Source organism: Neolamprologus brichardi, chromosome 22 (genome assembly GCF_056152115.1).
Source record: "Neolamprologus brichardi isolate AB-2024 chromosome 22, ASM5615211v1, whole genome shotgun sequence".
NCBI lineage: Eukaryota > Metazoa > Chordata > Actinopteri > Cichliformes > Cichlidae > Neolamprologus > Neolamprologus brichardi.
This window is the reverse complement of record NC_142124.1, coordinates 28459434-28473541: the sequence shown is the minus strand read 5'-3', so window position 1 is coordinate 28473541 and position 14108 is coordinate 28459434. Positions and strand designations below refer to the sequence as shown.

General features: G+C 40.3%; 1 protein-coding gene across 1 annotated transcript in view; it reads right to left on the bottom strand.

The window, feature by feature from the left end:
* kcng2 (potassium voltage-gated channel, subfamily G, member 2) overlaps positions 1-6498 on the bottom strand; it is a 44538-nt gene extending 38040 nt beyond the window's left edge. Inside the window, exon 1 of the mRNA XM_006806049.3 lies at positions 6043-6498. The gene's annotated coding sequence lies outside the window, so the exon portion shown is untranslated. The remainder of the gene's footprint in view (positions 1-6042) is intronic.
* Between the last annotated feature and the right edge of the window lie 7610 nt (positions 6499-14108).

Genomic DNA, 14108 nt, shown 5'->3' with positions numbered 1-14108 from the left:
ATAAACACTGGACATTCGTGTAATGTAAAGTCTGTCTCATAGACCACAGAAAACTCAAAGGGTTCACATCTGTTTTCTTTTGCAGCTGTTTAATAACAGCAGGGTTAAAGAGCTGCAGGTAAAGCAGTTGCCTGTGAGCGAAGACTGATTTTTCAGTTTTTAGCTCAACATCCTCAAGACAGCCACAAACTTGGGGTCAAGATCACATGTTTTAAGATCGCTCACCGCCCACATCTCCAGGCAGAGCTTTGTTGACAGTTTAAATTATATTTCATCGCTGAGAAGAACAGCAGACGTCTTCTCGTAGCATGTACACAAAATACATTTTTGTTCAAATATCCTGTCTGATGGTATTCATGATATCTCTGAAAGAGACTGCAGAGCCCTCACATCTTCAAGTGAGGTTAAATAGGTTTAGCTTTAGGGTAAGAAGGCAGCTGATTGTAGAGAAAAGTGTGTGGGTTGTTCTTGTGATCAGCTATGAATGTAGAAAAGCAAGCTTGCCGAGCATTGCGGGGTACTCTGCTAAGCTTAGTTGTTCTTTTAGAACGACCCTGTACACATCTAGCTTAGTTTTTCAGTCTCTTTATCCCCTTAAAAATGAAAAGCTGTAACTAGTCCTTCCAATAAAACTCAACAAGAGTTAGTTCAGTCCCAATTCTAATTAGACACAAAAAGACACAAATAAAACCTGTTTCTTTGGGTGGATTAAGGTGTAGGATCTTCAAAACTCAAAACATCTGTTTAAAGTCTTTTAGTTTTAGATGTTTAAGAGAAAAAAAAAGTTATTCATTCCCTTATTGGAAAAAGAACATTAATATTGATTAAAACGTATCTAGTGTAGTGAGTCCTGTTTAGATATATTTATTTATTTATTTATTTTTTCCTTGTATGCTGTGACTTTTTGTTCGTACACTCACGTGTGGACACTGATGGCCCTCCTGGCATTTCCCCAAGCCAGAGCAGGAGGTTCATATCTAATACAAAATATCTCACCTCACACAGAAGAACCTTAAACCAATCTTTATTTAATTTGGGGGTTTTTATTACAAGCCTCACTTTATTTTTTGACACCATCATTTTTATGGCAGTGCTCACAATACCACACTAAACATAACGGTCGCTGCATTATCGATGTACACTGTCATCATAGAAACATCCCAGATGGACATAACAAACCATGCAGTAAACATATATTCGCTGCATGTTGATATTAACGTACTTGGCCATTTAAAATGGATGTAGCATAATATGGATGTTAAACTTTGAACGGAGCGTTTGGCTGCTGTCATCTCAGCTTTTTGAAAACAGATGTATGGACTCTGCATACTCAATCGTGCACTGGCAAAAAGTTTGCTCCAGACTTAAGTGAATCCTTTTTTTTAATTATCCTTTCAACACTAATAGGACTAGCATTTCTAAAATGCATATCATCTTGTATTTAGTAAGACTAGAAACCATTGATTTAGGACAGCAAACTCATCAGGATAGTGCTGATTTAGAGAATGGATCAAGAAAGCCAAGCGGCCTTTTACTCTCTATGGATCCAGAGGAGCTGGCCCCTGTTGACCATTAGAGAAAACACAGGTTCCATTTTCTTTTATCTTTTATACATTATCTATGGATCTAAGTGGTTTTTAATTGATCAGATGTGCTCCCTATAATCCACCACACAGAACACCCTAAACATGTATACGGGGCAGAAGGTAGTGAAATGAATGATTTTGGACACTTAGTCTAACTTTTAACTTTAGCCAATTCGTTCTCATCCCAGGTCGTCACATACCGTCGTTATGTTGCACATTTGGAGGCATGAGAGCCATTTGGACTGAATCTATACATGTTAATGTGTTTTATGCGCTGATCATAAATCACTTTGGAAAACACTATCTGACAGGGTCATGGTTAGGGTTAGGGCTGGAATAGATGGCTGTAGCATGTGTTACCGCCGCGAGCGTTACTGTGAGACGCGTCGGGACGTGATAAATCATCGGTATGTTATGGGTTGGGATGAGAATGCTCTGGCTTTAGCACATTGATCCAGTAGTTTGCAATTCTAGTTTAATAAAACAGGACATCCAACATCCCCAATAGGTTGAGGTATCACAGCTCAAGTTACAGTTACAGCCTTTTATTTTTAATAAAAAAGGCTTTTGTCACACCAGGTGACCTTCAACCCCAAATATTGGATCTGTGCAATCAAAAGTAAAAGAGTCACCTTTCTCTCTGTCCCTCTTCAGAAATAATAACTGAAGAAGACAGAGAACTCTTGAAATGTGAATTGCTCTTTTACCACCAACTGCTCATGAAAATACAATTTACATGAGTCTTTGCATAAATATGCCATCCTCGCATCACTGATGCATTTGCCTTCCCACATCCACTCAGCCTCCGTCTTTGTTAAAGGCCTGAAGCAGACATCTGTTTTGACTGACACCGAACCTTCACCTGACCTGCTGCTAAATCACTGGTGGTTACCGTCTGGATGACTTTTTGGCCGCTGAAAGCCCTGCTCGAAATTATGAGCACCGTTGAGTTTCTTGCCAGCAGTATAGGTGCAGCAATCATTTCTGAGAAAATTATTTCATAATTTAGAATGACGCAAACCGCAATAATCACAGAAAGAGTGCTTCTCACGGCATAATCACATATGTAGCACTCAGGGGAAGAAGCACAGAGTACCTATTAGATTATGACTCATGGAAGCTGATGGTTTTGTCCAGCCAGGTTTTGTGTCACTTAACAGATCCTTTGTTATGGATTCAATACCTAATGTTCATAATTGAAACTGGCAAACCAGTATGGGATGCTTTCCACACTGTGAATTATAAATGGGCTAAATGGGTTGGCTTTCCGCAACCCAAAGCCTATTATTTATGTACACTGCTTTGAAAGCTTAAAAAATGCACTTGCACGACTGTTCATTTTGAGCCGGAATATTTTGGAGATCCGGCTTTGCAGATCAGACCGGGAAAGAGATGCAAAGGCAGAAATGAGCCTTGCAGCACTGACCCACCTACACTGCACTCAGTGTAAGTTTGATCAAAGTACATTTTGTAGCTAAAAGAAAAACACTAAGGCTGCAGCAACTGATTATTGTGATTCAACTGAATCTATAATACTCTTCTTTATACTGTTACAGTGGCACAGGATCATATTAAACATGGGAAAAGCTTCAAATAATGAGGTATATGTATGCAACAGAAACCCCTGTGAGCCAGAAGCTCAGGCTGCTGACAATTCTAGACACTCGGTTTCAGCTCCTTGGATTTATGTAGAACTCTTTGTTGCCAGATCCAGCCAATCAGAAGAAAGCTGGTTTAAAGTTAGAGGGAAGGAAACTAAAATGATTTTTTCTGGTAATGGAAGAACCCAAAGGGTAGCATCAAAGCCCAGTATGGCTTAAAAAGGGTTACATTTAAACTGAGAATAGTGCAAAGCTACTCTTTGGGCTCTACTACTAGAGCTCAAAGATGAATGTACGGAGCTGTCCAACTTCAACAACAACAATTAATCAGTTATTTGGTAGTGTTTGTGTGCCTGTTGTTCTACCTGTAAACATGATAGGTTAAAAGGTTTTGAATGTATACCAACAAAACTTTGTGGGGTCATGTTCGCAGTCCATAAAAAGTTGCCTTACATCAAGGTCTTCAAGGTCAACATGATTCATGATTTATTTGTTGAAAACTGACAAAAAGTTTTATATTATTAGCCTTACAAGTGTGGTGCGATCATACAGTAAACATGTCATGTCAACTTTGACCTCAGGTCAGAGGTCAAGTTTTCTGAAAATTTCGTGAATGTGATCACTTGAGAATTTTGAAATTCATATTATAGGTGGAGACTGGGAGACTGGAGCTCATAGCATCATCATTCCTGTGATGTTCCTGAGGGGGCTTCTAAAAGTGTCCTTGAGGTGCTTAGTGGCAGTACTACAGGGTGCATTCTTTCATTTAGAGATGCTTTCATGCACATTAAATCATTACCTTGTAATTATTTTGGATCTTTTGATTGCCGTGACTTGGAAAAACAATTTTCAGAAACCAGAAATTGCGTATGTGCAGGCACAGAGTTTAGATTAGGGACACTTACACCTCAGCAGCTTAAGAGGGAAAAAAAACCACAGTTGTGTCCATTGACTGCACTCAATTCTTTTGACTCACAAGCACACAATGTGGTCGGCCTAGCTGCTTGCTACAGCCCGCAGCCTTCCATTCTTCTGCTCAAATTATGAGTAATTGATGAACCACCTGCACAGCCAAATTTTAGGGAGCGCTTTTATTTATTTTTTTAATCTTTTTCATGTAAAAAATGACAAATGCTCACACACAGGGGCAACTGAACACCAAACAAGTGGTGGTCAAGATTTCAGGCTGCAGGGCCAGCAGCTGAAACAAACTGTGATGCAGTGAATTCTCCTTTTCATGCAACATTTTGATTGTGTTGTCTTTTGTGCATCTGTAGAGTGTTAGCCACACTGTATCAGTGCTGAGGTTTTGGATCTAACTTTTAGCTTTATTCTGTGTATTCTCTGTCAGGAGGCATCTAATAGCAACACAGCAGACACTAAAGTGTCTTTTTTGAGCAGCGTGCTTTTGCTCTGGGCTTTTTACTTATGCGTTATTTATAATGGAATCAATCATGGGTCTGATTTTCTCTTTTAAAAAAAAGTTGCTCCAGTTGCTTTCATACAAGTCCGTCCAAATCCTCTCAAATTTTACATCATTACTACTTTTTATAGAAGTTTGATAAGTACGTGACCGTTTCAATTTGAAAATGAAACCTTCCCTTTGAGCCCGACACTCCGTGTCAATCAGCTGATTCAAAGGACTGGATTTCTCGAAGCATGAGATAGGGAGGGGAAGATAATGGGTTGAATAAATTGCTGCAATGGAAAGTATCTATTTGATGGTAGAGCCAGTTAGGATGGAGATGGAGTTTAGGGAACAAACATGGGGGGGGGGAAGCTGCCTAGTTCCACATAATGAATATTCCCATTATGTTCCTTCACAAAGAACACAAACAGAGCAGCAGCTTTCTACCTTCCATCTATTATGTCCCAAGAATCTGCAGGCTTCTCTGCTCCTTCTGTTAGCTCAACCTTCAGCTGGAGGAGGAGGAGGAAGGCTAATGAGGGAAATAAGTTGGTGGAACTGTTTGCTTTCAGGGCGAACTTGATAAACCAACATATTTTTAATAGGCAAGACAATAGCCATGTTCCCCACCGCACAGGAAGGGTGGGGCGTGCTTTAAAACACAGATTTACATTTCAGGGGAAAGAAACATTTGCATCCCTTTATAGATACCAGCGAGTTAATGATCCCAGCAGGAGGAGGTGCTGACATGTTTATACAGGCAATCCATACAGGAAAAATGAGGAAAAAAAGAATGGGGGTGCTTCTTTTTTTTTTAAAGCTTCTCTTCTAGTCACGGTGCAACTCCATTGCTCAAATATTGACAGAAAAATCAAATACTCTTCCTCTTGAGATGACAGGTCAAGGTTTGGCGCTTGTTAACCCTGCTCTAGGGCACATTTAAAGCAGGAGGCTGCTGGGAAGAGTCTCCTTAAAGGCAAGGTGACTATTTAATATGCATGAAAACATATTTAAATTAAAGAAAGCAGGCCGTAGTACTCCCCGTGCTCCCTAAAGGAATTACCTAATAATAGCATAACAGGAAGAGATGCAACTAAGCACCTTAAGGACACTTCTGGAAGTCCCTTCGGGAACATTACAGAAATTATAATCTAATGGAGAAAAAAATTGGAGGATATTATGAATGTATTCGTTGGACCTAGTATCCTCTGTAGCCACTTTACTGCTCCCTATAGAATAATTAATGGGATAGTCCAGTGAAATGGAGGAAGTTTGTCATATTTGTGAGTTTAAAAGAGGAAAAGCCGGCAGTGCCTCTCTTATTCTTCAGTCAATATTTGGGCGTTTGCATGTCTAAGACTGACTATGCTGTCTCTACCGAAGCAACAAATAAAAACAAAACAAAAAAACAACCTGTAATGTGATGTTTTGCAGTTGTCAGACTTACCCGGTGTGTCGCTGGGCTTGCGTCCATCTGTTTCAGCCCGCTCGCACGTACGCGCCCCTCCGCGTGCAGCATGCCTGTAAGTTTCCCACGCAGATGGTCTGGGACATTGTAGTGAGAACGAAGCACCGAGCTTCACACACAGCCCGCACCGGAGTTTCAAGGCTTCTCAAAGTCACCGGTTTGAACGATCGAAAACGATCTGCGTTAAAATTCAATCATGTGGTCCAGCGGAGACGCCAGAGGACGCAGAAATGTTCCACACCCGCGAAGACTCCGTCCGGGCTGTCCCCGTCTCTTCATCATCAGAGGCGACGTGGCAGATGTTGCGGAGAAGCGTGTGCGTGTGTGTGTTTGTGTGCGTGTGGCTCAGAACAGGTGAAGAGCTATGTGCAGCTCTCTGACGGCCACGCCGCTGCGCTCCGTCTGCTCAGGTGCGTCCGGATCTGCGCGCTCCGCGGTGCGCTCTGACTAACTGCGCGTCTGGGAGAGCAGGACCGCTTCTCACAGCGTCAGGGGGAGTGTTTGGTATCTTTTCCCCTTCCCACTCTTATTGTGATAAGATTAAACTCTCATCATTTCTTTTCTTTCCATGGGAATGTTTTAGTTTACATTTGAAATAAAAATTCAATTTTCTTTCGTTTGTTTTTAGGATCCCAGCACATCTAATGCCTTAATTTAGAATCTTTTCTTTAACATTTAGGTATTGATCAAAATGTATTTATTTATTTATGTATTTTAGGACCTCTGATTCTCATCTTTGTTGTCTGATATGAATTAAAAAGCTTCCCAATGCAGAGGAAAACTGAAAGAAGTAGCCAATAAAGTGAATAAAGTGCAACGTCTTTGCGCTTTGGCCCTTCTAGAGGCAGACGCACCCAGCTGATTCAGTGGGTGTGGCTTTGCGGAGCTGAAAGACAGCCTTTAACATCACCAGTCCGTTCTGTCAACAGCTGAGTGCATTGAAAATGAGAGACAGCCGCCAGTAATTGCAGGAGTCTGATTGATGCTAGAGCAAACAATGGTGATGGCGGCGGAAGAATCCATTTGCAGGATATCTGCTAACAGCTCGGGGTTAAAGCTGCTGTTGCTCTGACATTTAAAAAAACGACAGGCCTGAGATTTAAATAGGAGCAATTTTCACCTACTCAAAATGTAATCAAGGGCAGGCATTTGTTTTTAGCAGTGGCATGCTGGCTGCACAAACTACCCTTCAACAGGTGGCATTAAATCAGACTACCATATGGAATGTCTGCTCCGTGGCGGTGATAATGAAGTTAATATATAATTATTCTTTTAATTTGCTTTAAAAACTATTTTAAGATAAACTAGATCATACAGTGTCAGACTGTGTGATCATAGTGCCCTGCATTGTTAATGACCCGTATTGCTCTTTTTTGTAATCTAACTAATGAATTTATTGTTGTTTTTAGGTCGATCAGCCCACAGTTTTTAAACGGAGGGTATGCTACTCCAAAACTGTGCACAAAGTATTTTTTTTTTTCATTTTTGTAACTTCTTTAACAAAAAGATTAAGCACAGGTGTATTTCTATTGTTGGGGTTAAACTATGGAATGATCCTGATATATGTGCAACTGATATTTTTTATTTTAAAAAGATACATATTTGTCTACAAATCTTTCAAGGTGATGTGATATGTGTTGTTGTTAATGGTAAGCACATACAGCAGGCATATATATATGAGTACTGCTTCGGCATCAGCTTGTTCAGTAACTATTTATTATACAGGCAGTGAATTTCTATGAATAGTTTTACACGGTCTGTCTGGCTGAAAGAGCATTTCCATGTATACATGTGGCTGTTCAGGAAAGTCCCTGAACCATCATTGCAGAAGACAATAATAATCTTGTTTTGACTAAAGTGGTGCTGAATTACATGATAATGCATAAAAATAAAACAATAACTGTTTAAAATTTAACTTTGTTATTTGGGATTTCCAACCTACGAAAGCCACTGAACATAATTCAGAACCACTCATAAAATATTTTTTTCTTATTATATTCTTGTATTTCTTATTATTTTTTAATAAAATGATATTTGTGCTGTGGTGATGCCAGCAGGGAAACTTAAAATTATTTCTAAAGTCTAACAAACTGATTAAATAAAACAATAAAACATTATTAAAATTGAAAGCCTTTATTGTCATTATACATGGTATAACAAAATTGGAAACAGCTCTATAAAAGTGCACACGTGCTTATAGCACATTATAAAAACTATACAATAATAATTTAACTATACACTTACTATAAATATAAATACACAGTACAGTGCTGACACAGAGACAGACAGGCAGATAATATTTCAGTGCAGAAAACATTTGTGAAAGTTTGAGTTGAGTATGGTGATGGCTTTGGGGAAGAAGCTATCCCTGAGTCTGTTTGTTCTGGCCCTTACGGATCTATAGCGCCTACCAGAGGGCAGTAGGTTGAAAAGATGGTAGCCGGGGTGGGCAGTGTCCTTTAAAATGTTTCTGGCCCTACTAAGACAACGGGAGTTGTAGACAGCAGACAAGGAGGGCAGGGGGCAGCTGATGAGTTTTTGTGCTGTGTTTACCACCCTCTGCAGTTTCTTCCTGTCTGCCTCCGTGCCACACTGTCACTGCATAGGTCAGCAGGCTCTCGATGGTGGATCTGTAGAAGGTCACCAGCAGCGGGGTGTTTAGTTGCTCCTTCCTGAGCACCCTTAGGAAGTGTAGCCGCTGCTTTCTTGAGGGCCGTGGTGTTAGCTGCCCAGGAGAAGTCTGCAGAGATATAGACGCCAAGGAATTTGAAGGACTCCACTCGCTCTACACATTCTCCGTTGATGTGCAGGGGCAGTTCTGTTTGATGCACACCATTCCCCCTCAGGACCTCATCTCTGTAAGCCGCCTCGTTTCCTCCTGTGATCAGCCCCATCACTGTTGTGTCATCAGCAAATTTGACAATGATGTTCTCTGGGTGGGCGGGACTGCAGTCATATGTGTAGAGGGAGTAGAGTAGTGGGCTTAGCACACAGCCCTGGGGAGAGCCAGTGCTGAACGTGTGAGGGGAAGAGAGATGAGGACCCATTATTATTACATATGAAGTTTTGCAACTTTGCAGACTTATTGTGGTCTGTTGCAATCCACATGTAATTACAGCAGACTGATCATACTAACTGGAAAATGAGTTTGTCACCTCTGTTTTAAATAAACCTGAATGCCTCTTGTGTCATTAACTGTGCAAAGTTAAGCCAGTGAGACACCTAATGGTAACTGGAAATGACTCCAAGTTGAGTCAGACTAATTGTACAGTAATAATGCTTACAGCAGCAAACAGATGAGAGCAAGCCAGTGAGTTAAACTGGACTTAGACTGGTTCCCTCTCAGTCCTGACAGATTGAGAGATTATCTGAGAAACCACATAATTATTCATGATTCTATGCAAAAAGGAGGTGAACAAGTTGGTGAGTTGGACTCATTTTTCCCATCATTACCGCTAACTTTGCTTTTATTTGACAAAAGCATGCAGTGGATTCTTTAAAAAATGACAAAGACTTGCTTTAAAGATTAGAGTCAAGAAACACCACTCAATTGGCATCGCTAATGAACACACTGAAAAGAAAGTGTGCTGGTCTTTGTAAATAATCCTTGATCTCTGTTTTGCTTCTTTTGTGTTTCTCGTGCGCTTGCATACACGAGTGTCTTCGTCTTGCCTGGAGTGATTGTTCTTGCTTGTCGTGTTAGTCTTTGTTCTTCTGTTTACTTTCAGTTTCCTTTTGTAGTTTTTAGTGTTTTTATTTCATCCCATTATTTTTGTTTCCTCTCTCATTATTTCCTAGATTGAATTCACCTCTGCTTTATCATCCCTCTCCTTCGTGTCTATGTAGTCACCTACTGTCTCCATTAGTCATTGTCAAGCTGTTGTCTGATGTTTCTTCATGTCGTCCATCATCCTCCTGTGCTTCTCTTGTTGGTTGACTTGGTTTATTGGATTTCTTTCCCTCTGCTATAACTGTTCATCTCTGTTTGCTCACTATATAGTTTCATCAGGGATCTTTTTAGATTACTATGTACTTTGTCAGAAGTTGGATCCACATAACTCTTTGTAACCAGTGCAAAAGAAATATTGAAATTGTGGTATCTTCTGCCTCCGCCTTGAGTTGGGATGGGAGAAAAGACAACAGAGAGTTGATTTAAAGAGATCCTTTAAATTTGGGAAAATCTAATTGGGCTTTTTTTAAAATACGTTGTGTTATGCCTGCTTTTCACGGGATGTGAACTCTTCAAGCCCTTTCCCCTCCTTGTGCCTCCAACAAGGATTGTGTTTTTCTGTGTGTGTTTCATGAACTAACTCTACCCACACAGAGGAATCAGATCCTCTTGGGCTCCTTTAGTCTGGTGACAGACATTTTTAATCTGCTTCCCATCCCTTGCATACATCTGTCTCTCTCAGCAGCCTGACTCCAAACTTTTCCTGTGTTTGAACCTGTTATTTAAGGTGCCTTCAGTTCACATCACATTGATGAGATGAAAATGGAAGGTTTCTGGTTGTTGTTGAAAATCATATTTAATTTAACCATTTTGGGTCAGACAGCTATTCTTGGTTTTTATCCATTACATGAAAAGATTATGTAGTCAAGGAGGGTTAAAATAATCAAAACACAGCTAGGAACAAAAAAAACCCCATTGCAGTGGGTTTAGACCCTGAGAGATAACTATGAGCCACACTGATACAGCTATTAGCGGCACTCCACAAGCATCTGACACTGATGAATTACCATGCTCCAAATATGCTGCATCAGCCATGTGGATACATAATAAACTTAGACTTCATCATCTCGACTCCCCTCCGCGGGAGGATGAAGGGGCTTGGCCATGAGTAACGAGCTGCTAAACCTGTGATTATGGTCATGGCATGTTTCCAGCCTCGTGTCCTCTCAGGTCTCCAATGATACGGGAGGAAAACATGAAAGGAGGAAAGGGAGCACAAGGCCTCGTTTTCTCCAGAGCGAGACTAAGAAGTGTTTACTGTTGGTTAATAACACTTGTTCCAGCTAATGCGCGCAAAAGGTCTGTCTTTGGTTGTAAAGCCTCATTAGCCATGTTTTTATTTCAAGGCCACATAGGATTAGTTAGGCTGTAGAAAGCCTGTGTGTCCGTGGTTCCCAATCTTCATATCTTGGACATGTTCCCATTGAAAGATTGAGTTACAAATATTCTTTTTATATCAGCTACATTTCAGTGGATTTTGTTACAATATTATTATAATATTGCAGCACGGTGGCACGGTGGTTAGCACTGTTGCCGCACAGCAAGAAGGTCCTGAGTTCAATTCCACCATCAGGCCGGGGTCTTTCTGCGTGGAGTTTGCATGTTCTCCCCGTGTTTGCGTGGGTTCTCTCCGGGTACTCCGGCTTCCTCCCACCGTCCAAAGACATGCAGCTTGTGGGGATAGGTTAATTGGAAAATCCAAATTGCCATTAGGTGTGAATGTGTGAGTGAATGTGAGTGCGAATGGTTGTCTGTCCCTGTGTGTTGGCCCTGCGACAGACTGGCGACCTGTCCAGGGTGTACCCCGCCTCTCGCCCTATGATAGCTGGGATAGGCTCCAGCGCCCCCCGCGACCCTGAAAAGGATAAGCGGAAGCGAATGGATGGATGGATTATTATAATACTACAAGGTAGGTGGTTAGGGGTTTGACTCTGAAAGGTCCATTCAACATTGTTGTAGCCCGTAGATTCATCACTCAAAGGCAATTAACATTTATAAGATGCCACAACACTCCTGCTGCTGTAGTAAACTCTTAATAGTGGAAATATAGTTGTTTACAATGATCAAACACAAAGAAGAGAGATGGAGACCTCAACAAAAGTAAAGAAAAGAGGAAGAAGACCACCCGCCAACCTCCACGCGCCACCTTTCTATGGCTTAAATGAGTGCAGGTGAGTCAGTCAGCAATAGGAATAAATCAGAGAGGTGAAAGCAGGTTAATAAGGATGACAGAAAGACAGCAGGAGATTGATAGATGTGTTGGCACAGTGGGGTGTGCATAACACTAACTAGTGTGGAATAATGGGGATGCATAAACACGCTCAATCCAACCAAAAGCAATGTGTCAGCCAAAACATAGTCTTTTCTTTGATGTTCTCAACTGACGTGTAAAAATAATGCTCAGCTTATCAGTCCCTGGACTGAGTTGCACATTTGACCAATGAAAACAAGACAAGCATAACAAGCATAACTTTTACTCAGCGCTAAATCTTTGATGCTAAATCTTTGATACTACTCTCCTGCAGAGGATAATAGTCACATGTAGTAGCTTTTCATTAAGGCAAAGGCTCCCTAGTTGCACATTTTTTTCCTATACCAATTTATTCATGCTATAAACATTCTGATTGCCTCCCTGCTTTGTTCTTCATCCACCAGTGCAAGCCATAGAAATGCTCCTTTAGGCTTACCCATTAATGATATTGTTAGCTAAAAGTATGTTTAGCTAACTATTTGCACCATTACGTTTAGCTAACAGTTTATAGCATTCCTTTTGGCTGATTATTGCCATTTTAAGGTTATTATTTTAACTGTTTGTTATTTCACAAACTAATATACATAAGCTAATTGTAAATTAGCTGCTTTTACTTGTATTTAAGCTTTATCACCACTTAGTACCGTTTCAATTCATTCTACAGGTAATTGTATCAGGAGATTTTTAAAAATATTTTTTTAAGCTATACTATACAATTCATGCATATCTCCGGAGCTCTCAATGAATTGCTCTATATACACCTTATACTGAGAATCACTGGCCGAATGAAGCAGTACTAATCAAGCAAATATGTAGTTGTGTGTGTATATGTGTGTGTGTGTTGCATTTTACTTTAATTTTGGAAATTAATGTTATCACAGAATACTGTTTCCTGTTACATTGTCACATTTTGGCCAGTTTAATTCTGCATTATGTATGAGGGGTAGGTGCATATGAGCTGTTGCTGTAGCATTTCTGTCTCAAATATAGTTGGGTTCTTTTTTATTTTTTTCTCTCTTTTTTCTGTTCTTTTGTTTTTTTAAAGTACAGCTTGTTTCAGTATGATCAGAAAGAAATAAAATAAATGTAAATAAAATGAAATAAATTGGCCGAGTGCATGGATCTGAGAGTGTGTGTTCATTTACTTCCCTGTGACCAACTGATGATCTGTCAAGGGTGTATCCTCTCTTTCACACTATGTCCCCTGGGACCTTCTCTAGCTGGATTGGTTAGATGGATGGATGGATAGATGGATTGATTTCCTCACTGGATTGAGTAAATGTGGTATATCTTTATTTTTAAGCTTTTTTTATTGATTGAGATTAATATTTTATTTGTTCAGTAGGTTATTTTTCAAGGGTACAGCAAGCAGCCTTGATTGAACATGTGCAGCCTGCTTCGATTTGGTTTTATGATAATGACCAGCTGTCGTAAAGAGACGCTCACCTTATGCAAGATCTTGTCATGATCTGAAGTGAGCAGCTTCAATATTAATGACCAAGCTGTTGATCTGTATCTTCCCATCGGTCTACTGGGGCTCAGCTGACAGCTTGTTGATATCAGGAGCGGTAATCCTTCTGGTGTAGGAAAAAAAGGAGCTTAAAGTATCAAAAAGAAAATGCCCTTGTCTGTTGTGAGTAAAGTTGCCGATACTATAGATTGAGAAGATAGCACTCGTTGTAGAATTCATATAAAAGATGGGTTTTATGTTTAAGCATTTATACCTACTGTGAACAATGGCAATATACTTTCCACCAAAGCCTTCAAGCCTATTTTTGTATAAATGTTTTCACTTTTATTTAAACAATGACTTTGGCAGCTTCTCTACTTCTTCCCACAGCAATGAGCTAACAATGATGTAATCATGTCATTTTCATCTGTGTTATTCAAAGGCTGATATGTATCATTCCACTGCACAACAGAGCTCGGACTAGACCGTATTTCAGTGTTTGCACTGCCTGTACACTGAGCATAGGCACTATGAAAGGTGAATATGGCTACCGTGGTATTACCCATTGTTTTGCGAAGTCCCGTTCTAAAGCCTCAAGTTGAGCATTTCCACCA